At 49.4% G+C, this 27921-nt stretch overlaps 2 long non-coding RNA genes across 4 annotated transcripts; one reads left to right on the top strand and one right to left on the bottom strand.

Annotated features, from left to right (window-relative positions):
- The first annotated feature begins 11993 nt into the window (after positions 1-11993).
- Positions 11994-21321, top strand: LOC127487358 (uncharacterized). 2 transcript variants are annotated; one of them, XR_016215736.1, is made up of 2 exons: positions 11994-12270; positions 19760-21321. It is a non-coding gene; the product is annotated as an uncharacterized LOC127487358 (long non-coding RNA). The 2 variants fall into 2 exon arrangements; XR_007914154.3 differs by having other exon boundaries at positions 20067-21321.
- On the bottom strand, positions 15719-25635 carry LOC127487355 (uncharacterized). Of its 2 annotated transcripts, XR_007914145.3 has the most exons (4): positions 25140-25635; positions 24312-24380; positions 19912-20116; positions 15719-15960 (listed from the first exon to the last, which is right to left on the bottom strand). It is a non-coding gene; the product is annotated as an uncharacterized LOC127487355 (long non-coding RNA). The 2 variants fall into 2 exon arrangements; XR_016215735.1 differs by lacking the exons at positions 24312-24380; positions 25140-25635 and adding an exon at positions 21501-23439.
- Positions 25636-27921: the final 2286 nt, after the last annotated feature.

The following is a 27921-nucleotide window of genomic DNA, read 5'->3' on the forward strand; positions in this document are numbered from 1 at the left end:
TCGAGGCTTACAGAGATGATGTGGATCCAGCAGAAGCAGTGACTGTGCTGATGCCAGAAGCTGAGCCCAAGTGGCCTGAGCTTACAGCCTAGATCTGAGCTGTGACATCAGGCTGCTCCCACTTTAAACGATGTCTTGGTTGGACGGGAGGGAGGGAGGAGGAAGGGACGAAGAGGAGAGGCATCAAAAGACAACAAGACTGTATTTGCTGGGTGGAAGGGAGGATATGGTGGGAAGAATCACCATGTTCCTAAAGTCATAATTATGAAATGCATGAAGTTTGTATTCCTTAAATAAAAGGTTTCTGGGGGAAAATTTAAAAAATAAAAAAACAAAACACAATAAAAACAAGATAAAAGACTATATGTGTTCTTCCTAATGAAACGCCCATGTCTTGGGTTCTCCCACATGCTAAGAGTCGGGCAGATTTCATTCTTCATATGAAAGCCTGCCCAGGGGATCTAGACTTGGAGACGCAGTAGAGGTCTGCTATTAAGTCATTTGCTAGGTAGAAGACTTTAAAGACAAGAGTTTTGATGTTGACTCTGTATCTAAAAGCTGACACCCGAGGTGGACATCTGCCCCAGCAGTTAAGACAGGGGTTTTGACACCTGTGTCCCACATAAGAGCGCCCAGGTTTGACACCTGCCTCTGGCTCCACTCCAGGTTCCTGCTAACACAGAACCTGGCAGGCAGCAGCGATGGCTCAAGTAACGGGGCTCCTGCCACCTGTCTGGGAGACCTGGACCGAGCCTGTGGGTCCCGTCTTTGAACCTCAGCCTGGCTTCAGCCTGACCCCGGCTGATGTGGGCATTGGGAAGTGAACCCCAGATGGGAGTCCACTCTCCCTCCCTCTGTGTGTGTGTGTGTGTGTGTGTGTGTGTGTGAGAGAGAGAGAGAGAGAGAGAGAGAATCTGTCTCACCCTCTCAAGTTAAAAAAAAAGCTGATGAGCTGCAGGCTCGTTCATTGTACGACCTGGACCTGCACTGCTGCCTCTTCACCAGGGTTGAGGCTCCCTACTCCACAGGCTTCCTGAACAGGTCGGTGAACTCGTGCATGCCCCACACCTGCCTCCCCTCACGCTCTCCGTGCACGGCCACTGTATCTCCTGTTCCCCCACAACGTGTACGTCTCGGCACAAACTATCATTCTAAGTCCATTCGGAGAGAGCGAGAAGACGGTGGGTTACGGTTGGTCTTGAGCATCAGGTGGTGTCCCAGGCAAAACGACAGCTCCCCAGAGAGGCCCCTTCCTGATCCCGGCACCTGTGACTGCGTCACTGCTCCAGCCCTGTGGAGTGAAGGCTGTGGACAGACTTGAGTTCAGTCATCGGTTAACCTCGACATAAGAAGAGGGTCCCAGATGACGCAGGTGGGCCCACCGTAGTTGCGAGGATCTCTAGGTAGCAGAGGGAGTCAGAGGGAGACATGAGTGCAGAAGACATACAGAGAGCCAATGTTGCTGTCTGAAATGCAGGAAGGGGCCGTGCACCAAGGTGGGTGACCTTGGAAGCTGGCAAGGTCAAGAAAGAAATCCTCCCTGCCTGATTTTATTTATTTATTTTTAAAGATTTATTTATTTATTTGAAAGGCAGAGTTACAGAGACACAGAGAGAGAGAGAGAGCTTTCATCCACTGGCTCACTCCCCATATGGCTGCAAAGGCCGGAGCTGTACTGATCCGAAGCCAGGAGCTTCCTCTGGGTCTCCCACGCAGGTACGGGGCCCAAGAAGTTGGGCCATCTTCTACTGCTTTCCCAGGCCATATCAGAGAGCTGGATCAGAAGAGGAGCAGCCTGGACTCGAACTGGTGCCCATATAGGATGCCGGCACTGCAGGTCTTGGCCTTACCCACTACAGCACAGCAACGGCCCTGGGACTCGTTGATTTTAACCCACAATGAAAGGCCTGCACTGGTCTGCTAAGCTCCGAACTGTAAGACAGCACATTTGCTGTTTGAGCCACGCAGCACTGGAGGTTGCTGTGAGTGCGGCCCTGGAGAGCTCTGAGCTGCAGGGTGGCTGGAGAGGCAGACCACGGATTGAGAAGGAGGTCGGAGGTCGACATCTGGCCTCCTGCAGGCAGCGCTGTAGCGCGCACCTTCTTTTAGAAAGAAAGCTACAGAGGGTCACTGCTTCTGCTTCTGCCCCTTGCCTGCCACGTGGGAGCCCATGTACCCACTCAGGGATCCACACAAGCCTTTGGAGGAGCCGGCTTCCAGCCCACGAGGGACAGCCCTGAGTGGCTGCGTGCAGGTTCCAGAGGAGAAGGCGGGAGCCGTCGCTGGCTGAGCAGAGGCCGTGGGCAGTGAGAGCTGTTCTCCCCCACAGGAGAGCTCTGGGCAGAGTAAGAAAGCCCCGTGCAGGCCCCCGGCTGCTGACAGACCATGGGGCACAGAGCTTTTCTCGTCTCCTCTGCAAGTCCGCCGAGCTCACCAAAGGCAGGAGGAGGGGCCCGCACCTGCAGGCTGTCCCTCGTCCAGGGACTTTATCCACCTTTCCCAGGACTGAGAGGAAGCACATGTACCCTCAATAACATGCACAGGTGTCAAGCAATTCGTGTGTTAACTATCACGTATATTACACTCAGCCCCTAGTTAATGCCCTCCCTAAGCAACTTCTGGGATTGTTCGTTAGCCCCCTGTGTCCTTGTCAGGGCAGGGCCACCCACCCCCCCACCTGCCCCAGAGGCAACTTCTGATCTGCTTTCTGTTGCTATAGACCTGCAACTTTCTATCTCCTGCGTCTTTCACTCTGCACAATTTGAGATGCGCCCATGTTGTTGCATATAACAGCAGTTTCTTCCATTGTTATCAATGAATAGCGTTTTGTTGTGTGAAGGTACTGGACCTTGTTTTTAAAAATTTATTTTTGGTCTCTCGATCTCCCTCTCTGTCTGTCTCTAAATCTCTCTCTCACTCTTTCTCGATCTCTCTCTTGCACTCCCCTCTCTCTTTTTCCGTCTTCGCCCCTTCCCTCTGGTCTGTCGGGTTTCCCCCAATAAACCTTTCCCATAAAATAACTAACTATATAAATAAATAAATAAAATAAAAATCTGCTTTGGGTTGGGCGCCGTGATGTAGTGGGTTAGATCACTGCTTGAGACACCCTTCCCGTATCAGAGTGCTTGTTCCTGGTTGTTCCATGGTTCCCATGCAACTCCCTGCTATGGCCTGGGAAAGCACCAGAAGATGGTCCAGGTGCTGGGGCCCCTGCACCCATGTGGGAGACCCAGAGGAAGCTCCAGGCTCTTGGCCTCGGCCTGGCCCGGCCCTGGCTGTTGTGGGCGTTTGGGGAGGGAAGCGGCAGATGGAAGATCTCTCCCTGTGTGTGTCTCTCAGTCACTGCCTTCGACATAAATAAATCTTTACAAGAGAAGCCTGTTTAGCCATCAGTGCCATGTGGGTTGCTTCCTGTTTGTGGTTCTTATGGATAAAGCCCCACACACGCTCATTTTTGTTTTTCCGGGGGTGGCTGGGGTAGAATTTATAAGAAACTGCCATCAGCAGTGTCCCTCCAGCAAATGAGCTGAATAAGCCTTGGCCACTCTTCACTCTGGCCTACACGTCTTACCTGCTTGCTTCTTGCTGTTCTAATGTGCACGCAATCATGTCTCATCGTGCTATAAAACTGCATGTCTGGGTCATCTGCCCACTTTTTACATTTATGTGGTTGTCTTTATTATTATTCCTAGTTCTTTATATATCCTGGATAAGTTATTATATATTTATATTGAAAAAATTGTCTCTGAAGCTGTGGCTCGTCTACTTATTTTCTCCCATCCAAGTACTAACCAGGCCTGACCTTGCTTAGCTTCCGAGATCAGACGAGGTTGAGCATGTTCAGGGTGGTGTGGCCGTAGACTTATCTATTTTCTAAGGAGTCCCTTTAAAAAACTGTCTTTAAAATTTTAATATTCCCTAATTTATTTTACCTTAGTTAGATCTTTTGAAAAAGATTTAGTTATTTATTTGAAAGTCAGAATTACAGAGAGAAGGAGAGATAGAGAGAAAGAGAAATCTTCCCTCTGCTGGTTCTCTCCCCAGGTGGCTGCACTGGCTAGGGTTGCACCAGGCGGAAGCCAGGAGCCAGGAGCTTCTTCCAGGTCTCCCATGTGGGTGGCAGGGGCCTGAGTACTTGGGTCATCTTCCACTGTCTTCCCAGGCCATTAGCAGGGAGCTGAATTAGAAGTGGAGCAGCCAGGACATACACGGGCATCCACGTCCGTAGGCAGCAGCTTTATCTGGTGTGTCACAATGCAGGCCCCTACTTAGATCTTTAAAATTTTTTATTTACAACAGAATGAAGAGGCAAGCTACAGAATGGGAGAAAATATTTGCAAGCTATTTCATCTGTTAAGGAGTTAATATCCAGAATATAAGGAACTCCAACAACTCATTAACAACAATAGAAGCCCAGCAATAATCCAATTCTAAAATGGGCAGTAGATCTAAGCAGACTTTTCTCAAAGAAGGACGTACAAATGACCAACAGGTATATGAAAAGCTGCTCAATGTCACGAATCATTAAGGACATGCAAATCAAAGCCACAACGAGGGGTCATCGCTCTCCAGTTAGATGGGCTATTATAAAAAAGACAAAGAGTGACGAGTGTTGGTGAGCAAGTAGAGAAAGGGCTGTCACAGGCTGTTAGTTGGAATATAAATTAGTACAGCCATTGTGGGAAACAGTATGGAGGTGCCTCCAAACACTCACACTAGAACCACTACGTGATCCATCAATCTGACCCCTGGGTATCTACCCAGGGGAAATGAAATCCATCTACTGCAGGGACTTGTGCACTCCCACGTTACTGCAGCACTACTCACGGTAGGCAGGAAAAGGAAACAACATAAGTCCCTCCACCGATGAATGAATTTAAAAAATGTGGTGCATATACATAGTAGAATTTTACTCATCCATCAAAAAGGTCAACAACTTGTCATTTGCAACAATGAGGACGGAACTGGAGGTCCTTGTGTTTAGTGGAGTAACCCAAGCACAGAAAGATTAAATATCCCTCGATCTCACTCACATGTAAAGCCTGAAAAATAGGTGATCTCATAGAAGTTAAAAATACAATGATGGTTACCAGAAGCTGAGGAGGGAAGTGGAGAGGGAGTGATGGAGAAAGATTGATTCACAGGTTCTGGGGTATAGCCAGGTATGGGCAAGAAGTTCTGGGCTTCTACTGCACAGCAGGGTAACTATAGATAACATACTGTATATTTTTCTGTTTAAAAAAACTAGATAATAAGAAAAAAGCATGTTTATTTGAAGGGCGGGGGGGGGGGGGGAGAAAGAGAGAGAGCGCCCATCTGCAGTTTCAGTCCCCACATGGCCACAACAGTCAGGATTGGACTAGCCTGAAGCCAGGAGCAGGAACTCAATCCAGATCTCCCACGTGGATGGAGGGGCGCCTTGAGCCATCATTGCCACCTCCCAGGGTTTGTAACAGCAGTAAGTTGGAGTCAGGAGCCAGATTCAGGCATGGAACCCAGGAACTCCAGTATGGAAGCTGGGCCCAAGGCCCACTCCTATCTATTTTATTTTAGGAACAGTGCTTTGTTTGTTCTAAGAAATCTTTGCCTATCCCAAGTTTGTAACTTTATTGTATCTTTTCTTACATAAGATTCTCATTCAAACATTTACATTTCGTTCTCTGATGCATACAACTCAAAATTATTTTTCTGCCTGGAGTTAGTGTGAGAGAATGGCCCAACAAATATGATAACTGTTTATTGATTAATTACTTACCAAATGGCCGGGTGGTGTGGAGACAATGGGATGATTGTCCCCAAGTTCAGGATCTAACGAAGGGCTCAGCAAGCCTTTTCAGTAAAAGGCCACAGAGTGGTTATTTTAGATCCAAGAGTCCCTGTTGCGACTACTCTACTGTGCATTCTTGTCCAAAAGCAGCCGCAGGCTGTACATAAACACACCAGAGAGGCCATGTGCAAATAATACTATTTACGGGAAGGAAATTTGCATGTCATATAATTAATCTTTTACATTTCACAAAATATTCTTCTTTTCACTTTTTAAACCAGTTAAAACTGTAAAAACCATTTTTAGCTTGTGAACTATGCAAAAACAAGCAGGCGCCAGCCCTGACCTGCAGCTTCAGGCCATAGTTTGCCAACTCCTGGGCAACTCAGCAAGGCAAACATTCAACAAACAGAAGGCCAAGCTGTGATAACAGCATGAAAGTACAGAGAGTATAATAGTCAGGGGATAATCTACTTTGGATGAAATCAAAAGGAATTATAACTAAACCACAATGAGCTACCACTTCATACTCATTAGGATGGCTATTATTAGGAGGAGGAGGAGCAGAAAAAAACCCGAAAATGCAAGTGTTGGTGAGGCTACAGAGAAACTGACTCCTGTACGTGCTGGTGGGAATGTAAAGTGGTGCAGACATGGTGGCAAGCAGTCGAAACTGGGGCATAGAATACAATACGATCCAACAGTTCCGCTTCTAGGTGTATCACACGAAGAGCTAAAAGGGCACTCACATAGCTACATGGACACCAGTCTCATAGCAGCATCACTCATGACAGCTGACACCCCAGATGTCCATCAACAGGATCGACACACAAACAGCAAATCTGCGCCACGCAATCCTGCTCTGCCTAGAAAATGAGATTCTGAGGCACACCACGGCAGAGCTGGTAAAACAGAACTGGAAAACACTGTAGTAGGGAAATACGCACACCCAAAAGGTTAAATAGCCTGATTCCACTTTCATTTAATCAATAACTAAACTTTAGACAAATAGCGAATCTGTTGCACATCACTGGAATTTTTTAAAAAGATCACATCTTCTGTATATGAAGGTAATTGAAAATGAAACTCGATGAAGGGCGGGATGGGAGAGGGAGTGGGGGAGGGGAGGGCCGCGGGAGGGAGGGAGGTTGGGGGGGGAAGCCACAACAATACAAAAGTTGCACTTTGTAAATTCACATTTATTAAATAAAAAATAAATAATAATAAAAAATAAAAAGATCACAGGAGAGGCGGTGCTCTGGCTCAGGGGGTTAAGCCGCCATCTGTAGTGTCAGCATCGTTAGGGCGCCCGTGCGAGTCCCGGCTGCTTCACTTCAGATCCAGCTCCCCACTAATGCACCTGGGAAAGAGCAGAAGATGGCCCAAGCACTTAAGCCCCTGCACCCGCACGGGAGACCCAGATGAAGCTTCTGGATCCTGGCCTTGGCTTGGCCAAGCCTTGGCCATTGCAGCCATTTGGGGAGTGAGCCAACAAATGGAAAATCCCTCTCTCCCTCTAATTCTGGCTTTCAGATAAAATAAATAAATCTTTAAAAAAAATGATAACAGTCATTTGGGGGGCAAGGGTGACGTGGAGAGAAGAGGGAAGGATCATACATTCCATGTATCCTATTAGTCGTGCAGTTTTATCAAATCACACTGCTCTTTTTCCTGTGCCAGTCATGCTAGCTAATATTTATGAGCAAGTATGCCCCTGGCAGGACAGTAAATACTTCTCATATATTATCTCCATTAACGCTCATGATGATCTCAGGAGGGAAACACCATCATCCCATTTTACACACAAGGCAACTGAGGCCCTCAAGTTGTTGGCTCCTTGCCCCCGGCCAGCTGGGAGCTAAGGGGCAGCGTGAGGACACAGCTGTGAGCAGCTCAGCTCTCCCGGCCCCGCCTCTTGTTGAGAAACTCACCAGGGCCAGCGCACGCAGGACCACGGAGAAAGGAAGTGACCCACCCCTTCTGCTTGCTCTGGTCTCATTTTGTTGTCTGCCTGCAGTGCCGCCTCTCTGTGACTCCCGCCTCTTAGTAGATGGCAGGAGAGAACTTTGGTGCTCCTACAACAGAGTGGGGGGCACAAGGGGGCTCTGAGTAACCTCACTCTGGGGTGAAGAGGAGAGAGGAGGCCTGGGGCTGGGAGGACTGTTTCCTGGAGAAATTCTCTGTGTTCCAGGAGGTTTACAAGGCTCCTGATCCAGCGAGAGGATAGATAGATAGATAGATAGACAGACAGACAGACAGACAGATAATAGATAGATAGACAGATAATTGGCAGTGAGATGATAGATAAATAGATAGAAAATAGATGAGAGAGAGAGAGAGAGAGAGAGAGAGAGAGAGAGAGAAGCCACAACTCAGAGCAGATCTGACTGGGGAGTGGTCACCGTGGAGGACAATACGGTAGGAGGGCGCCATGATGTTTTTGCTCCCAGTTCTGAAAGCCTGGGGCCGTGCTTTGCTTGTTCACTGTCTGACCCCAGAACTGGGTCTGGCACTTAGAAAACTGCTCAGTAAAAAATGCGGGCAAGTGGCAGCGGGAGGGAGGCCCTGAGAGGCAGCTCAGGAAGGAACTGGATCAGGGAATGGAGGAGGAAAAACGCTCCAGGGAGGAAGAATCCTACCTTCCAGGGTCAGACTGAACTCCCCACTGCTCTTGTCACCTGTCACTGACGAGAAAACTGAGACACAAACAAGCTTAGTGACTTTGCCAATTACCACATAGCTGGAAAGTTCCAGAACTTAGATTTGTTTCATAAAGATGTCTTTATTTATCTGAAAGGCAGAGTTACAGAGAGGCAGGGGCAGGGGTAGAGAGAGGAGAGAGAGAGAGAGAGAGAGAGAGAGAGAGAGAGGTCTTCCATCTGCTGGTTCACTCCCCAGATGACCACAACAACCGGAGCTGGGCCTATCCAAAGCCAGGAGCCAGGAGCTTCTTCTGTGTCTCCCATGCAGGTGCAGGGGCAGAAGGACTTGGACCGTCTTCCACTGCTTTCCAAGGCCATAGCAGAGAGCTGGACCAGAAGTGGAGCAGCCAGGACTTGAACTGGCGCCCATATGGGATGCAGGCACTGCAGGCGGTAGCTTTACCCACTATGCCACAGCGCCGACCACCCTTGTATCCTCAGACACTTCTCCCAGGCCTCTTTCTCCGGCACATCAGTGACTACACAGCCAGAGGAGGATCCAAAAACCCTAATCCTTATTTCACAGTGACGGAAGAAGGGTCAATGACCAAAATGTTAATAAGCACAATTGTCTTTGGGGCTGGCATTGGGGCGCTGCTGGTTAAGATCCACCTTGCAACAACAGGACCCGATATCCAAGCACTGGCTGGAGTCCTGGCCGCTCTGCCTCTCATCCAGCTCCCTGCCAATGCACCTGGGAAGGCAATGGAAGATGGCCCAAGTGCCTGTGCCCCTGCTAGCCACATGGGACACCCAGATGGAGTTCCTGGCTCCTGGCTTGAGCCTGGCCCAGACCTAGCTGTTGAAGCCATATGGGGAGTGAATCGATGGATGGGAGATTTCTCTTTCTCTTTCTTTTTCTCCTCCTCTGTCTCTTTCTCTATCCCTTCCTCTCTCTCTCTGCTACTCTGCTTTTCAAATGTAGACATAGACAGAGATACAGAAATAGGTAGATACATAAGAACTACAGTCTTTTACCTGACACTTACTTACTAAGAGCTTACCATGTGCCAGACACCACTGTGTGGGTTTGAGTGCATTATCATAATACATCTTCCCCAGAGAGCCTACAGAATGGATGTAGTCACCTCCCTTCTCTTACTGTGGATGAAGTAGTGGTTTCCACAGGTAGCTGGGAACAGCACAAGTTCAAGCTCAGGGTGTCAGATGCCACAGTTAACCACGGTTCTCCCGGCCTGTCTGTCAATTCCGTCCCAGGCACCAGGTGAACTGCCAATGGTAATTATTATACTATTACTTTTAACTTTCCTCTTTTAAGAAAACTTGCACAGTCTCCTGGCAAAATCCCCACTTTCCAAAACCAGGCATTTGGATGAGGTGTCTCGGGTGATGGAAATGTCTCTGGTCACAAGCTGTGAAAAAGTAATCAGCAGACAGCGGCAAAGAGAGCGGACATGACCCAGGGTAGAACGAAGCCCCCTGGCAAGTCCCTGGGCCTAGGTGAGGCTGGCTGAGCAGCTGGGAGGGCAGGTGTCCTCTCCCCCAAGGAGAGGGCCCGGCACCCAAACCCCTGGCTGCCCTGCCCCTGGCCTGGCTCCACCCTGGGACAGCAGGAGGATCGGCCTGGCCTGTAGATCTGGGAGGAAGACAAGGGCCAAGCTGTCGCGGTTCCTTGTCCTCAGGTGGAGGGAGGTGTGCTTGCAGCCTGTGTGCTGGATGGAGAGGGTGCGTGCAATTCTGCTTCTGAATGGGAAGCCCAGTGGCCTGTAGATGCGTGTGCTTCTTAGCGGGAGAGCGGACACGCCGGCTTATTCTTCAGTCTCATTTCCCAGCTGTCAGAGAGCTTGGACGGGGAAGCAGGCATTGACTGTGGGACCCCCTCAGGAAGCCCAGAAGAGGGAAGGCGGGTTCCCGCAGGCTCAGAGGTCGGCTCACATGACAAGAGCAACGGTGGGCACCAGGGATGCGTTTCCTCTTTGCCTTTCGCCTCTTGATCCCACACTTACTTGCTGGGCACCTGCTGTGTGCCCGACACTGCACTAGGCACCCTGTGCGTGAGGATGAGCGCCCCCATGGAGAAGGGGAGGGGTGGGGAGGGGAGGGAAGAACGGAGACCTAATGGAGTTCCCAGCCCATGTCCATCCGGGAAGTGAGCACGGTCAAGGTAGAATGGGTTCCAGCAGAGGAGCCCAGCCCCACTTCCGGACTTTGGGTTACAGCCTGTGAGAATTACCCATCCCTGCCGCCTCCTTAGGAACCGCCCGGTGGGGCTCAGGTAAGACCCCCGTCCTCACGTAGCCAAGGCCCATCATCGAATCCTGGAGGCTGGGGCAGGCACTCCTTGCCAGAGTGGTGCACGACGGAAACCACACTTGCAGCTCAGCCATTCCAGCAGGAAGTTCTCTTTTTATTATTTTAATTTTTAATTGGCAGGTGCTAATTGTTCTTCTGTGTGGAGTGCATTGTGATGTTTGATACTTGGATGCAATGTGTGAGGATCAAATAAGGATAATTAGCATATCTGTCACCCGCAACACTGTTGCAAAAGTTCAAGAACTTTTCTCCCGGCTCTTCTGAAAGATGTGATAAACTGTTGTCCGCTGCCGTCCCCCTACCGTGCTACGAAGCAGTAGGACTCAGGGCTCCCATCCAAGAGCTTTCTCACACCTGATAAACAGCCCGCCTCTGTCCCTCTCCCCCGTCCCCTGCAGCCTCTGGAAACCACTGTTCAACTCTTCTTCTAGGAAATCAAGTCTTTTAGCCTCCACGCAGGACTGAGAATGCCCCACATTCGTCTCTGCCTCTGGCTTATTTCTCTAAGTTCTTGAGAAACCCTCTTGCTTCCTAGACACAGGGGACCGCGTTAGTTCCTCTCTCGCTTCCCTCTCCTCTCTCTTCTTCCCACCCCCTCTATTTCTTTCTTGGTTCTCCCTTCCCCAACGATGGGTTACTCAATATTCAGCACTACACTTTTTTCTTTTTTAAAGATATACTCAGTTCCCCACCCAGGAGACAGCAGCTTGAGACATCGCCCCATGCCAGCAGAGAGTACCTTGTCACCCTATGTCGCTCTAAAACCGATCATCGGCCCTTTACCTGTCCTGGACTCAATAGGCTAATCCTCTGCCTTCGGCGCTGGCACACGGGGTTCTAGTCCCGGTCGGGGCGCCGGATTCTGTCCTGGTTGCCCCTCTTCCAGGCCAGCTCTCTGCTGTGGCCAGGGAGTGCAGTGGAGGATGGCCCTGCACCCGCATGGGAGACCAGGAACTCTGCCTGTCAAAAAAAAAAAAAAAAAAAAAAAGAATGGGGCTCAGTGTCTTCACACAGTAGCAGGCAGCAGGGGACTCTGAAGTTAAGGGAAGTCCTTGTGGCCCAATGGTTAAAGCATGGGCTCTCGAGTCAGACATGACACCTGCCATTTGTTAGATGTGGATCGACAGGGAGGGGGGGGGGACACACTAGCACCCCAAGCCTCCGGTCCCAGGACGTGTGAATACATAAAGTACCATCCGCACTTTGCTGGTTCCTTTACTCCTGTTCTAGATTGCTCCTGCAGAGCCGTGCAAAGCAGGCATGTCAAATGGAAGGGAGATGCTGAGCAGGAAGACACGGGGAGACTCTTCTGCAGGGGGAATGTTTATTTCCGAGACGCGTGGGGAACGGGTGGGGGCGCCTCGCACAGCTGTTTTCCAGGAAATCGTCCACTTCACCCAGGGGGAGCTCGAAATTGTAATGACCAGCCAGTGTGGAAGAACCGGAAAGAGAAGAAAACAAGCAGGGATGGAGCAGAAACCCAGCGACACGCAGCATAAACTGTGGTTCCCAGATCCCGCCAGAATGGTGAGTCTGCACTACGTCCCCTCTGCATTAGAAAGGAAGCAAAAGCACCCCCAATATCCTACCCAAGATGAAGTTCAGGAGTGAGGGAACTAGAGACCTGATATGGGTGGCACTAGGACCCTGGCAACGGACAGGAACAAAGGAGTAGTCCCCACCCAGGGGCTCAAGGCCTTTGCATCCAGTTTCTTCTGCCTGAACTTCCTGCCCACTCCCCCGCCTGGCACTATTCCCTGCTTCTGCTGTCCGCTCTGAAGCCACCACCTCGGAGAAGCCTTCCCAGCTCTCCCCTACCGAGCCACACTCGCAGTGTTCTCGATGCTTCTCGCCAGCAGTACTGTTTGTAAAGACACATCTCTTGGACAGTTTCATCAGTGGACTGAGCTTTAGCTGGTCAGAAAGCATGTCAGCTTTCTTCGGTACTGCTGATGAGGGTAGATCTTTGTTGATTGAATGAATTTGGTTAATTTCTTCTTTTTTTCACCAAGGATTTATTTATTTAGTTGAAAGGGAGAAAGACCAAGAGAGAGGCATTCACACGCACACACACACAGAGAGAGAGAGAGAGAGAGATCTTCCATCCACTGGTTCCACTCCCTAAATGGCCATAACAGCCAGAGCTGACCCAGACAGAAGCCAGGAGCTTCTAGATCTTCCTAGCTCCATCTAGCTCTCCCACCTGGGTAGTAAGAAGCCGTGTACTCGGCCATCATTCACCGCCTTCCCGGGCACATCAGCAGGAAGCTGCATTGGAAGAAGAGCAGCCCGCACTCAAGCTGCCACTCCCTCGTGGGCGCAGACATCCCAAGCAGCAGTGCGGTCCACTGCACCGCAACACTGACCCCTGGTGAATTTCTCTTAGTGATCTTCTATTTACTCAACAGCAACCTAGCGCGTTAGTGTCCGCTATTCAACAGTGGACACCATCATTAGCTCATTCATCTGTGAATGTTTATAACCTGTCAGGTGCTGACTTGAGCAATGAGGATAGTGTAGTGACCAAAAGGGACAAAGCGCCCCACCCCCAAACAGGTGCTGTGGCAGGTGGATGGGATGATGGGATGGAGCCACTGGTCAGAAGCCCGGATCCCATATCAAAGTGCTGGTTTGCTTCTAACCCAAACTGCTGTGAATGTGCCTATGAAGACAGCAGGTGCCAGCCCACCCACCTGGGTTCTCGCCTCCCGCAGAGAGATCTGAATAGAGTTCCAGGCTCCTGGCTTTGGCCTGGCCCAACCCCAGCTGTCTGTGGCCATCTGGGGAATGAACTAGCAGATGGAAGATCTCTCTTTCTCCTTTCCCTCTCTCTCTCTCTCTCTCTCTCTCTCTCTCTCTCCTTCCCTTCCTCCCTTCCCCTCTCTGTCACTCTGCTTTTCAAATGAATAAATCTTTTTTTAAAAAGAGCACCCTCATGCACCTGTTTCAGAGGTTGAAACAACAGGCTCTACACAATGGGGAAAGGGGCTAGAGCCAGATGGACCCAGGCTGTTACTGAAGAGCTGAGTGCCCGGTGCAGGCTGCTGCTATGGAGGCCAGGAAGGATGACAGGATGAGCAGCAGCGGGCAAGGGAAGAGGCCAAGTTCTCTTTGGTCATAAAATCTGAAATGAATGAGGAAGCAGGAACAGGCAGAAACTTAGCAGTTTTTTCAAAAGTTAGTCAACTATTGGAGCAGGCGTAGTGATTAAGGCACAGCTTAGGATGCCCACACCCCACATCAGAGTGCCAGGTTCTAGTTCCTGCCCCACTTTGGATCCAACTTCTGCTAATGCACACCTGGGAGGCAGCAGGTGATGGCTCAAGTTCTTGGGCCCCTGCCACCCATGTGGGATTCCTGGATGGAGCTCCTGGCTCCTGGCTTGGCCTGGCCCAGCTTCGGCTATTGCAGGCATTTGGAGAATGAACCAGCACATGCAAGATACCACCCTGTCATTCTGCTTTTCAAAGAAATAAAACTTTATATAAAAGTTGGTCAAATATTACGTATGAAAACAGTGGACCAATCAGAAATACCCAGTTCGATGGATTGTTCCAGAATGACATGTCCCAAAGTTCCTCTATACCACTGCTCCCCAAGATCTGAGCCTTAAACCAATAAAGAGTGTGTTGGTATTGTTGTTTGTTTGTTTTTAAGATTCATTTATTTATTTGAAAGGCAGAGTTACAGAAAGAGAGCGAGGGAGAGATGGAGAGAGAGATCTCCCATCCTCTGGTTCACTCTCAATGCTTAGAATTGCCAGGGCTGGGCCGGTCAAAGCCAGAAGGCAGGAACTCCCTCCAGGTCTCCCACGTGGGTGGCAGGGGCGGAAGGGCTTGGGGATCTTCTGCTGTTTTTCCCGGGTGCATTAGCGGGGAGCCGGATGGGAAGTGGAGCATCCAGGACTCCAACCAGGGCTCATAGGGGATGCTGGCCTTGCAGGCACTGGCTTGACCAGCTTCACCAGCCCCTTGGTGACCTTTTCAAACCCCAAGGTACCTCAAGGGCCTGTGCTCCTGTATGTCTCAGAAAAGAGTCTCATTTGTTGTTTTCTTTTGGATTGAAAAAGAGTGTGCTGTCCTTTGTTCCTAATGCGGGGTCTTTGATCTCCTTCTTCCTCATGCAGAGGTGAGGAAGCCTCCCCTGGGCCTGGCTGGCGGCTCGCAGGTCGCCGTAAGTCCCAGCTTCTGGTTTCTGCCTCCCAGTCACGGAGCCTCCCATCACGACTGAGCCATGGCTGCAAGACCTCCCTGCCCACCCCCCTCCTCGGCAGGCTCTCGCCTCTGGTCCAGGCCCAGCAGATGACTGTCTTCAGGAACCACCAGCTGATAGCTGTTGAAGTCTAGTTTTAATGTGTTGATGAAAATACAGTCAATTTTATTCTGTCCTAAAAATTAATTTCTCCTCCCTGCATTTCTCCCTTCCCCCCTTTCTCCTCCTCCTCCCTCCCACTGTTCCTGTGGTTATTTCTTTTGGAAATAGTTCCTCTCACACTTTGCCTCCATAAATCTCTACATCCCAGCCACAGAACAAGGCTGCTATTGCGAGGACAGAATCCACAGGCGGAGCGCAAGGGAGGCCGCGCAGCCTCCAAGATCCACCCCGGGAAGACAGGGCAGCCCCGGCGGCCAGCAGGCTCGCTCTCCTTCCGGTCGTTCCGTGCAGGAGACCCGTGCTCTGTGGTCTGTTTAGCAGAGAACCGTTTCCTGCTGGGCACGTATTTTCTACAGAAATTAAACAGTAACCTGTGAGTCTCCCGCAGCCCGGCGTGCTGGACTCCTAGACCGGTTCACACACACACACACACACACACACCCGGCTTGCAGACTACTGACAAGGCAGCAGTGACTTTGGCTCCTTCGTCTCTTTTTAACAGCATACTTCTGATATGTTTTACATCCTGTAATCTTCATCCATTTGAAATGTGTAATTCAATGGTTTTTAATTTTTTTTTAAATGAGTTATACCTCAGCTATTTCTTTAAAAAAAAAGATTTATTTATTTATTTGAAAGTCAGAGTTACACAGAGAGAGAAGGAGAGGCAGGAGTGGGGAGGAGGTCTTCCATCCGCTGGTTCACTCCCCAGTTGACCGCAACAACGGCTGGAGCTGCGCCGATCCGAAGCCAGGAGCCAGGAGCTTCCTCCGGGTCTCCCACACTGGTGCAGGGGCCCAAGGACTTGGGTCATCTTCTGCTTTCCCAGGCCACAGCAGAGAGCTGGATCAGAAGTAAAACAGCAGGGACCGGAACTGGCGCCCACGTGAGATGCCAGCACTGCAGGTGGCAGCTTTACCCACTACGCCACAGCGCCCGCCCCACTATTTCTTTTTGAAAATAGGGCCATTGGGTGAATCTTCTGGCCCCAGTCCTCCCTCCCCACGTTGGCAGGTGACAGGAAAGCAGCAGAGAGCAGACTCTCTGCTTCCCCTAAGAAATGGCTGTTTGATTCACGTCATTGTGTCCTTTACAATTTACTTCCTGTGTTTTGGTTCTGAGATGCCCAAGTCAGCTTCTCTTTTTTAAAGATTTATTTATTTATTTATTTATTTATTTTAAAGACAGAGCAACAGAGAGAGAGAGAGAGAAAGGAAGAGAGAGAGAGAGAGAGAGAGAGAGAAAGAGAGAGAGAGAGAATTTTCCACCTGCTGCTTCACTCCCCAAATGGCCACAGCAGTCAAATCTGCGCCCGGCGGAACCAGAACTCCATCTGGGCCTCCCATGAGGGTGGCAGGGGCCTAAGCAGTTGTGTCATCTTCCACGGCCTTCCCAGGGGCATTAGCAGCGAGCTGAATCGGAAGCTGGGTGGCAGGATTTGAACAAGCGCTCTGAGTGCAAGCTGCAGGTTCACCTGCTGTGCCACACACCTAGCCCTGACTACTTCTCGAAAGCCATGCAGGTTGATTTGACAACATCTAGAAATTTCTGCTGCGCTGGAGGTGTTTTGTTGGATTGGGTTTCTGTTTGAATTCTTCAATTCCTTTCCTTACCTGCTGTACTAACTAGAGGAACTTGAAGTGTATCTTGGTGGCATGACTGATGATAGAGGGAAATTTTGCTCTTTAGAGCCGAGCTGCAGTGTCCATGGCAAGCTGACTTTTGAAATTGGCAGAAAGGAAAAGATTTATAAACAGGGCAGAGACGCACAGCTTTTTCCCAATACTCAAATCTTACTGGACAGTTTGGGTGTAACGTCTCTGAGTCTCCATTTCCTCAATTGAAGAACAGAAATTAAAATACCACTTTCGAGATTAGCCTGAGGGTCCCGTGGGATAATTCCTGTGAGCGTATTAGAACACAATCAATCTTTAAAAAAGCAACCATAGTTGTTCATTGAATATGACTCTTGAAGCCTTTCCCTAATGGTGCAGGAACGCTGTTTCTGTACAGGTGCATTAATAAAAGCATAATGCCTCCTGTTAGATAAGAATGCCCCAGTTTAGTTATTCACTCATGGAGTAGGTAATTAGGCTTGCTGTGCGCGGGCTGGGGGTTGAATGGTGGGTGGAGGAGGGGAGGCAGAGTCAGGAGGAGAGAAATATTCAGTCCACGGGTGTGAAAACACCCGAGTAGAAATCATACCAGGGTTGCAGAAAGCTCCTCTGGTGAGTGTGTGAGTAAAGGAGTAAAGCCATGTAAGGAAATACATGTTTGCTAGCAAATATATACCCTGTAGGCATAGAAAAGTTTTCTAGCACAAAGAGAACTTGGTTATAAGGATTTCCTTTTTCTGATAGGAACTAGGAAAGTAGATAGGGGAATGTCATCTTTTTCTTTTCAAGATTTATTTATTATTTATTTGAATGTCGAGAGAGAGAGAATGTTCCACCAGCTAGTTCACTCCCCAGATGGCCACAACTGCCAGGAGTAGGCCTTGCTGAAGTCGGGGGCCGGGAACTCCACCTGGATCGCCCATGGGGGTGGCCCAAAGCCAGCAGCTGCTGCTTTCCGGGGCACATTCGCAGGGAGCTGGATCAGAAGCCAACAGCCAGGACTCGAACCAGCACTGCCTTATGGGATATGGGTGTTGCAAAGGGCAACTTAACCCACTGCTCCACAATACCAGCTCCTCTTCCACTTTTTTTTTCATGCCTTCCTATAAAATGTAAGGTTTCTAACTACAAGCATGTGTGTTTGAGTTGTTTTTTTAAACATCACTAGGGCTTCCCTGATCATGAGGCCAAGAGAGACCATTTGAATTTTCTTCATTAAACTGTACTCAACACAAAACCTATTACTTAACATGAATAAGTGATGAACCTTTGGAGTACTTAATTTGTCATGCTGAGACATTTAAATATTAAACATAATATTATCGCGCATGAAAAGGCAAAGGTTTACAAAGGGCAAGAAGGCATCCACCTGCAGCCCCCAGCAGTCACTGGGCGCCTCCAGGGTCCCAGCTCTGTTCTGGGCACTGAGACAAGAGGAAGCCTTCGGGACTCACAGCCTAGATTCTGGTGGGAGGAGACAGAGGATCCGGAAAGCAAACACAGCAGGGCCCTGGAGAGTGGAGGGAGAGGCGTGGGCCACGTTGACCACACAGAACGTTTCCTAGTTGGCTTCGTTCCAGGGATCGGCCAGGGCACCTCCTCAGCTGCCCCTTGGATGCAGAAGGAAGGAAGGCCGCGTGGACACGGCACACAGAAGGTCCAGGCTGGAAGCGCCAGGGAGGGCTCCGAGGTGGCGGGAGGAAGCCAGCACAGCAGGGCAGTGGGGGCGGCTTCCAGACACCCTTACTGTTGCTCCAAACCTTTCGTGAGGGGCTAGCTTCCCAGTGGTGTATGTAGGAAGCTTTTAAGACAATGCAGTAGGGGCCGGCGCTGTGGTGTAGTGGGCTAAGTCTCCGCCTGCGGTGCCAGCATCCCTTATGGGCTCCAGTTTGAGTCCTGGCTGCTCCACTTCCCATCCAGCTCTCTGCTGTGGCCTGGGAAAGCAGTAGAAGATGCCCAAGTGCTTGGGCCCCTGCACCCACGTGGGAGACCCGGAAAAAGCTCCTGGCTCCTGACTTCAGATCAGTGCAGCCCCAGCCGTTGTGGCCATCTGGGAAGTGAATCAGTGAATGGAAGACCTCTCTCTCTGTCTCTCCTCTCTCCATGTAACTCTGCCTCTCAAATAAATAATTAAAATCTTGAAGAAAAAAAAAAACCTTCATGTCTTGAAAGTGACCTTTGGGAAAGTCCAAACTGAACAACCCTAGCTTTACAGGCCTCAGAGTATGTGCTTCGAGGTCTCACTTCTCTTCTTCAGATACTTAATGAAGGAGTCGCTGTGGCCCCCGTGACCCTCCCAACACCTTCTGAAGTGCATCTGTGTTATTACTGCACTACCTGCCCCTTTGTGTCCCCTGGAAAAGTAAACACGCACATGTTACTTCAAGGTTGTGAGACAAACGGCAAAGTCTATGGGGAGAGGCTGGCCACCAGGCCAGGTGCAGGGAGACCGCGCCTGCGCCCCAGCCGCGCCCTCGCCTGCCGGTGGCTTTGGAGTTGTCCCTGCACCCTCTGAGTCTCTTCCCTTCCTCGCTCATGGTTCTCAGGTGAACGCTATGAATGCCACGTGCAGTGACGGGGTCTGCAACCAGCCACGTTCACCATCCCATGGTTCAGCGCCGCTAAACGGCCCTCACCTTTCTTCCAACAGGATCCTGTGCCAAGAGCTCCCTGGTGCTCAGGTTCTCAGCATGGCGGGGCGGGGGGAGGGGGGACACACCTCCCCTTCTAGAGGACAGCGCTAGGGGGCGCTTCGAACACCATGAATGGAGGAGCCCAGTGGGGGCGGGGCGGGGGGGGGCTGGGGAATCTGCTCAGCATCCTACAAATGCACACCGCCTCTTCCCAGCAAACAAGGATCCTGGCCCTAGTGAACTAGCCGTCTGTAGTGCGCAGGATGACGGTCTCCGCGCCAGAGGCATTGGGAAAAACAAGGGAGAGGGAAAATGATTTATGATGCCCCTGGAATTACTCACTGAAGAGACCACAGACTCAACACAACTTAAATGCTTTTTTTTTCCTTGAAGCAGAGAGAAGGAATGAGAGAGAGAGTCCCCATCTGCCAGCTCTCTCTCCTCTCTCCATGCCTACAGCAGCCGAGGCTTGGACCCCGGTTGGAGCCAGAAGCTGGGAACGCAATCCAGGTCTCCCTGGTGGTGGCAGGGACCCAACTACTTACGCCAACCAGGATCTCATTAGCAGGAAGCTGGAATCAGCAGCCAGAGCAGGGAGGGAACCCAGGCGCTCCCGCACGGGCTGGGCGGGCACCTTAACCGCTTGTCCAAACGCCTGCCCGTTTACTACTTCTGTCTTTGACGCCGCTCTCTTCCACAGGTTGCTGTTTCTTATTCCTGGAAACTTGGGTGTGTGGCTGGCATAATTGCCTGTTGGATCAGAGCACAGGAGGATAAATGCAAACTAGAGAGCCAAACCCCACCTTGTCATAACTAGAGGGCAGTTCTCTCCGAAGATGAAAAGGCGTCAGATCCTTGGTTGAATTGATCACCTACGCGTCCATCTGCTGCTGAATGGCAAAGTAAACTTTCTTCCCTGCGGCTTTTGTTTCCGAATCAATGAGAGACAAAGGCTACCTCTGCTCCATTCAGGCCGTTTGAATGATGCTCAAATCAAAGTGCAAGCAGTAGTTGGAGCATTTACGGCACACCGTGAAGAAAAGCGTGCTTATTAACCTTGTAAACATGCTACAGAAGTACAGGGGAACAAGCAAAAAGAATCGCCAAGCGCCCTTTGTATGCACTAGCCCTTTGTACTCTGCAATGTTCCTATGCCCATAAAATAGAAGTGAGCAGAGGCACTCGGGCCGTGCCTAGCGCTCGCAGGAATGACTGCCACCTTGCTTCTCGGCTTCTGCACACTCAGAAGATTACGTTACCTCTCCCCCAGATCAGCTCCACTTAAAACAACACTTTCGACCGTATTTAGCCCGGCGGGCATCGGAGGGGGATTCAAAGGGCTAATTGAATGCTGAGTGTTTGAGCCTTCAAAGGAAGACCCAGGGCAGCCTGGCAGGAAGCAGGGATTAGACAAGAGGATGCATTGAAACCTGCCCTGCAGACTGGAGGTGCAGCTATGCACAGAAGCCGGGAAGTTCCAAGTCCCCCGCGTGTTAGGGGTGCATCCCTCCAGCAGCCTCTGGCCTTTACTGCACGGCATTTTGTCCTCTGAGTGCCACAGTAATTCACCAAAAAAATGTACTTTAGGAAGAGTGACCCAGGCTCCCGAGGAAGGGCCCCCCCACCCCCCCCACACCCCGCACCGGCTCTGGCCCGAGTCTCCACCTGTGTCTTTCCCACCCATCTGCACGGTTTGCCATCTCCTCGGCGTTCCTGCCCCTGGAAGGGGCTGAGCCGAACGCGTCCGTGCAGGGCTGTGGTTTTCTCCGGCCTGGGCCAGCAAGGGCCGAGCTCGGCTGAAGAATGTCCAGAAAACCGCATAAGGGAGATTTCTGAAGAAGACAGCAGTCTGATGGTTTCCATTTAAATCCTTGGTCCTCCTCTCCTCCCCCTCCAGGCCCCGCCCGCCCCAATGCAAGTGGCAGGAAGCTAACAGCGATTATCGAATGAGCTCAGCTGCCTGGAGTTGTTTTTCTTATAAAAAAAAAAAAAGAAAGAAAGAAAAGAAAAGAAAAAGTGAGGGTGGGTGGGTGGGTGGGTGGGATAGAGACGTTCTGCGCAGAAGATCCTAGAGACACAGAAAACAACTTAGGCTAAAATCCCAGAAGTTTGCTGCCAGGGATAAAGTACATACCTGGACACCTCCACCCCCCAGAAAGTTGCCTGACCGGATTGGTTGACTCCGCAGGCTGCGGGCAGAGGTGCACAGGACCTGATCGTTGGATCCAGTCCCATGGCGCTGGATTGCCCAGGAAGCACTCACAGCTCAAGGCTACTGCATGGCAACACTGTGGTCTTTGAATTACCAGGGCTGAGACGCCGTGCGGTCCAAGGACTCCCTAGCCACAGGCGGGCATTGCTCGGCCTCTCTGCAGCCCCAGGGCTGGGGCAGGGGCGGCGTGGGGGACCCTGGCCATCACAGCCTCTGCGCTCCTCGGCGGCCTCTCCCTTTGCCCTTGGGGCTGCAGCCGCTGGCGTTTGGAGCGCTTTGCATCCCCACGAATCCCACTCCAGGCTCTCTCTCTCTCTCTTTTTCCCCTGTCTCCATCAGGAAGTGGAGAGCCAGGCCCCAGATTCTTTCTGCTCCGATGATGTAAACAAATTGCAGAGGAAGTCAAGTCAAACTTTCCCTTGCTTCTTTTGTTCTCCCAACTAGCAATTCAGACAGCAGGGCCAACTCTTCCTGGATGCCTTTTAAAGGTTGTTCTTAACTGGAAAGGAAGAAACCCGTTGGCCTGTATTTTTTCTGTATCTGTAGAACAAAGATTCACCTAAATGCATGTTTTAACAAAACAGAAAACCCTAGAAGTTAGGAAAAGGCTGCTTTGTTTTGTTTTTGTCATTACCCAGCTGGCTGATTGCTGCTCTTTCCCTCAGAAATCTCCAGGCTGAAGCAGAGATAGCAAAGCCATCCTGATCTTCCTGTGGACAATTTCTAAACCCGAATCAGAACTGCTACTGCCCTCATTCACAGCCAAGGAAAGCTAACAGTCATGATTCAATTAAGGCTGCCCCCACACGGCAGGCACCAGACAGACAGGAGACATCTTATCTGTTCCATCTGCAGATACTGCTTTAAAAATCACGGCTAATTAAGCCCTTCCCATAGTGGAGACTACTTGAACCTTTATCCTTCGCTTGTAAGATTTCATCTCTGGGTTTCACTGACAGCGCTGAGAGCCAGCATTTTCAAACCAGAGGCACCTGATGATCTAGGTGAACTATTTACCACACCTATCCTAGTCATCTAATAAAAGAAGCTGTGTACCAAGTAACCGAAGGAGAACAGAATGGAAATACATCGCAAACATTTGAAGGGCTGCACCCAACGCTGCTCCCCCGGGGTTGGTGTTCTGTGACATTTACTCTGGCACAAGAGATAAAGATGCTGTAGCCAGGGGGATATTAACATGCCTACTCTGTCGGCCGAGGCCATAGTGTCCTTCCCTGCAGCCAGAACTGTTTTAACACAGCCCGATTCCTTCCTGAAAAATCTTGGAATTCAAATACAAGCTCAAGCTACTTCCTGAATCTCTGTAGAAGAGAAGTAGGTGTGGGGGCAGTATTGTTGTATGGGTGAAAAACAATATGAACAGAGGGAGAAACAGTTCATTTAGCACCATGGGTGGTACCTGTTGGGTTCTCAATAAAAGGTGGTTATGATTCCCCATGGTCAGGAAAAACCAGTGATGGCAGATCCAGAACCTCACAGTATTTGCAAAGTTATTTCTGTGTCAGAACATGTTTGCTCAGTCCTGAGTATCTCCTCCCCCTTTATCTATAAATACATATATACTGTAGATATTTATAGACTAATAGGCATATAAAACTTTTTGTACAGGTTATAATTGACTGTATAATTACTGAATAAACAAAAGATGAAAAGAGAATGTTAGGCTCTGAAAGCTGGTTTTAATTCACACTTTATCTTTTGTTCATTGAACTATTTATTTGCTTGTCTACATTCTTCTTTGGATTATTTTCCAAGCAAGCATTTCCTTGAGCAATGATCAGGCTGAGAAAATGATTTCATTCACAAAGCAGAGGAGCAGACAAACTAGGCGCCACCTCCAGAGAGCCCTCGGAGTTGGTGAGAGAAGTCGCGTGGGCTTTCACATGCAACTGGGCAAGTAGCGTCATCACACCCTGATGCAATTGCTCTGCACTTATAAAATCCAATCACTGCCTTTCACAAACTTTATCAAATGCCTACTATGTGCTGGGCACAAGGGTCCAAAGTTGAAACACATGGACTCGCCCAACATGCAGAGCAAACACACAATTAAAGCCACATACCCCCATACCCCCTCCTCGGTAGTCAAAAGAAATGATCAGAAAAGTTGTTTTTCATTTCAACACATGTACTTGCATGTCTTTGTCCCTTTGAAAGTCACAATTCTATTTTATACTTTAGCTTGATTTTCATTGTAATTTTTATTGGGATAGCTCAGATTAAGTGTTCAGAAAATCTGCACTCTGCTCCCACTCCTGCTCTAGATGGAATATTCTTCCTTGCAGCACTAATGTTGGACTTGGCCACGTGACTTATGTCAGCCAACAGGATGTTAGCAGGCTAATCCTTGAAGTGGGATTGCACAGTGGGTTTTGTTCTTGTACTTGACAGTATCATGAGAGGCACATGCTCATCCTCTAAGGACAAGACCCGTGGACCAAACCCAGATGCAATACACAACTTGAGGCCCCGGTCAACTCAGATGACCTGAGCTCCAGCCAATATACAGATGCCTATGTGAGAATGAACAATTGTTTTTTGAAGTCATTGCACTTTAGGGTGATCTGATACAAGGCAGTATTGTGGCAATAGCTTGCTGGTATAGGACTCATACTATGTCTAGGTCTCACCTGGGCCATGGCAGCACAATACAGATACTAAACAGGGGGAAAAAACAATTAATTTGTTAAAATGATTCAAACACTTGCAGACCTGATTTGTCTTTGTTTTGTAAGCCAAGCTTACAAGCTTAAAGTCCATAACGTTTAAACACAGCAGCGTCTGGAAAAGATTAAGAACAGTATGAAATACTCATTATTTACTCAACTAGATAAAGTCTCCATTCTACAAATGCTTCATCCCCAACCCCCTCCCCAGCCCTGCCAAATTCACTTGTTAAAGAGAGAAACTTGCTGAGGTCCTTGTGCTAGATTGTGAAGACACAGTATTGAGTAATTAATAGCTAACTCTAACCTAGCCGCAGAGCTCACCATGGGCCAGGCCTTGTTCTTAGGGCTTTATCTACATCCATTTATTTAATCCCAGTATTAGTCTGTGTGTGTGTGTGTGTTTTATTGCTTTAACGAAATCCCTGAGAAGAGCTTCTTTGGGAGTTTATTTCATGTGACAGTGGGAGGTTACAGCTCAGGATCAGGAGATCCCACAGTCCAGTGTCTGTGGGGGCTGCGCATGGCAGCGGCAGAGGCAGGATGGCATGGTGACCAGGAAGAGAGAGAGAACCTAGGCCAAACTCAGTTTCAAAATAATCAAAACTCTCGCGAGAACCACCCTCTGAGGGCACGCCTCTAAACACCTCTCACCAGACCCACCTCTCAGATGCCACACTTAGATCAAGGTTCCACCCTTAATCCATCAACCATTAATATTAAGACATCAGAGTTTAAACATTTGCATGAGTTTTGGGTGAAGATAAGTCCTGCAATACCCATAACCCTCTTCAAAACTCACACTGGTAGTTATTAGGAATATCCCCATTTTATAGAGCAGAAAATGGAGGCGCTAGGAGGTTATGTGGCTTACCTGAACTTCCACAACTTGTCAGCAACCAGCCTGGGCTCCAGGTTCAGTCCTGTGGCCGTAGGGTCCACGTTCCTGCCCACCGCGGGAAGACATGGAGTCCCCGTTGACAGGAAGTCAGCAGAGTCCGGGGACAACAGCAGAAACGAAAAAGACCCGTCACTACCAACCGTGGGCGTGCAGAGGAAGGTTCCAGGCAGAGCAGGGAGGTGGCTCCTGGGGCAGTCGATGGTGTGGTGTGGCTTAAGGACGCAAAAAAATTTCAGTGGGGTCAAGAGGGCAACTGGGTCTCTCACTGCCCCAAGGAAGGGGTTGGTCTGCAGGTTTTTTGTGAATTTTAGTACATTGCTTAGGCTTTGTAGGCAGTGCTGTTGCTGCCACAATTACTCAGCTCTGACACTGTAGTGCAAAGGCCGCCAAACCCTACACCGTGAGTAAACGGACAGGCGTGACTGCACTCCAGTAAACGCTGTGTGTATTTCAGGGTGTCGGTTCCACAAATAGCAAACACATGTGCAAAGACACAGAGCAGCATTCATACTGAAAGTACTTCCAGCGTATCAGGTGACCTCCAGTGACATCTCATGCACCTTGACCTAGAGAATTCTGGTGAGTTCTCTGTCAAGAGAGAACACAGGTCATACCCTAAAGACCATGACAGGATCTTGAATAACAGTAAAGAATAAACTATTGGGTTACTTCATCATCTAATTAATAAAAAGAAATAGGGATTAATTAATAAAAGGAAATAGGCATTTGGTGCATTACTGAAGACACCCACTGCTTGGGATGTGCCTGGGTTCGAGTTCAGGATCCAGTCCTGATAACAGCTTCCTGTTGATACACACCCTGAGAGGCATTGGTGATGGCTCAAGTAGTTGGATCACTGTCACCCAGATGGGAGACCAAGAAGTTCTTGGCTCCTGACTGTGTCCTGGTCCAGCCTCACATGTTATGGACATTTGGGGAGTGAACCAGCTGATGACAGTGCTCGCTCTCTCTCTCTCGCTCTCTCTCTCTCTGAAATAAATAAATACTTAAAAAAAAGATTTATTTATTTATTTGAAAGGCAGAGTTACAGAGGGGCAGAAGCAGAGAGAGAGAGAGAGAGAGAGAGAGAGATCTTCCATCTGCTGATTCACTCCCCAGGTGGCCACAATGGCCAGAGCCATGCCTATCTGAAGCTAGGAGCTTCTTCTGGGTCCCCTACATGGGTGCAGGGGCCCAAGGACTTGGGCCATCTTCCACTGCTTTCCCAGGCCATAGCAGAGAGCTGGATTGGAAGTGGAGCAGCTGGGACTCAAACCGGCGCCCATATGGGGTGCTGATGCTGCAGATGGCAGCTTTACCCGCTATGCCACAGCACTGGCCTCTGTACTCAATTTTAAAAATTATTTTATTTTTTTTAAAGATTTTGATTAATGGGGCCAGTGTTGTGGCATGGTGGGTAAAGTCACTGCCTGCAACGCTGGCATCGCATATGGGCACCAGTTCAGTTCATGGCCTGGCTGGTCCAATTCCTATCTAGTTCCTAGCTAAGGTGCCTGGGAAAGTAGTGGAGAATGGCCCAAGTTCTTGGACCCCTGAACCCATGTGGGAGACCTGTATGAAGCTCTGGCTTTGGACTGGCCCAGCCCCAGGCTGTTGTGGTCATTTGGGGAGTCAACTATTGGATGGAAGATCTCTCTCTCTCTCTGTGCCTCTCCCTCCATCTCTCTGTAACTGTTTCTTTCAAATAAATCTTAAAAAAAAAAAAAAGATACTTAGATGACAGATACATAGATAGGAAGATAGATTAACATGTAATATTGTGCATTTTTTGCAGTGTAGTGCAATATTGCAACATAAATACATAGCATAAAGTGATCAAACGAGGAAACCAGCCCTCCCATTTCTTTATCTTTATTTGAGTCTAGGACCTCCCAGGTCCTCTCTCCCAGTTCTTTATACAGAGTATAATTCATGATTACGAACCATGGTCACTCCACTGTGCCAAGGAGCACTAGAATTTGCTACTTCTGAGTTTTCATACCCATTACCCGACTTCCCTCTACCTGGTCCCCACCCTCCCCAGCCTCTAGTAATCACTCTTCCATGTGCAGATCGACCATCTTATTTTTAAAATTTCTGCATATGAGAGACTCTGCATCTGGCTTATTTCTCTTAACATAGTGACCCATCCATTTTGCTACAAATGTCAGGATCTCATTCTTCCTTGTGGGTCAATAATATTCCATTGTGTACACATGACACGTGTTATGTATCCATTCATCCACCCATGGACACGCAGGAGGACTCTGTATCCTGGCTGTCGTAGAGAGAGTTGCAGTGAACACGTGAGTGCAGGTATTGCTCTCATATCCTGATTTCATTTCCTTCCGGTAAACACACAGAAGTGGGATAGCTGAGTCATGTGGTGGATCTATTTTTAGTTTTTTAGGAACCTCCATCGCGGTCCCCATAATGGCTGCACTAATTTGCATCCTCACCCTCAGTGGATAGGGGTTCCCTCTTCGCCATGTCTTCTCCAGCATTTGCTATTTGTTGTCTTTTTGATAATAGCCATTCAAGCTGTAATGAAACGATACCTCTCTGCGGTTCCGATTTGCATCTCTATCTGCTAGCGATATTGAGCATTTTTAAATGTATTTGTTAGCTGTTTGTAGTTCTCCTTTTGAGAGACGTCCACGCAGATCCTCTGCTCATTTCTAACTGGATTGTTTCTGAATATTTTGAGCTCCATATATTCATATGATTTCTCAGTCTTCACACAACAATCCTAAAA

The sequence above is a fragment of the Oryctolagus cuniculus genome, chromosome 11 (assembly GCF_051225735.1).
Source record: "Oryctolagus cuniculus isolate XC-2025 breed Fujian yellow rabbit chromosome 11, ASM5122573v1, whole genome shotgun sequence".
Taxonomy (NCBI): Eukaryota; Metazoa; Chordata; class Mammalia; order Lagomorpha; family Leporidae; genus Oryctolagus; species Oryctolagus cuniculus.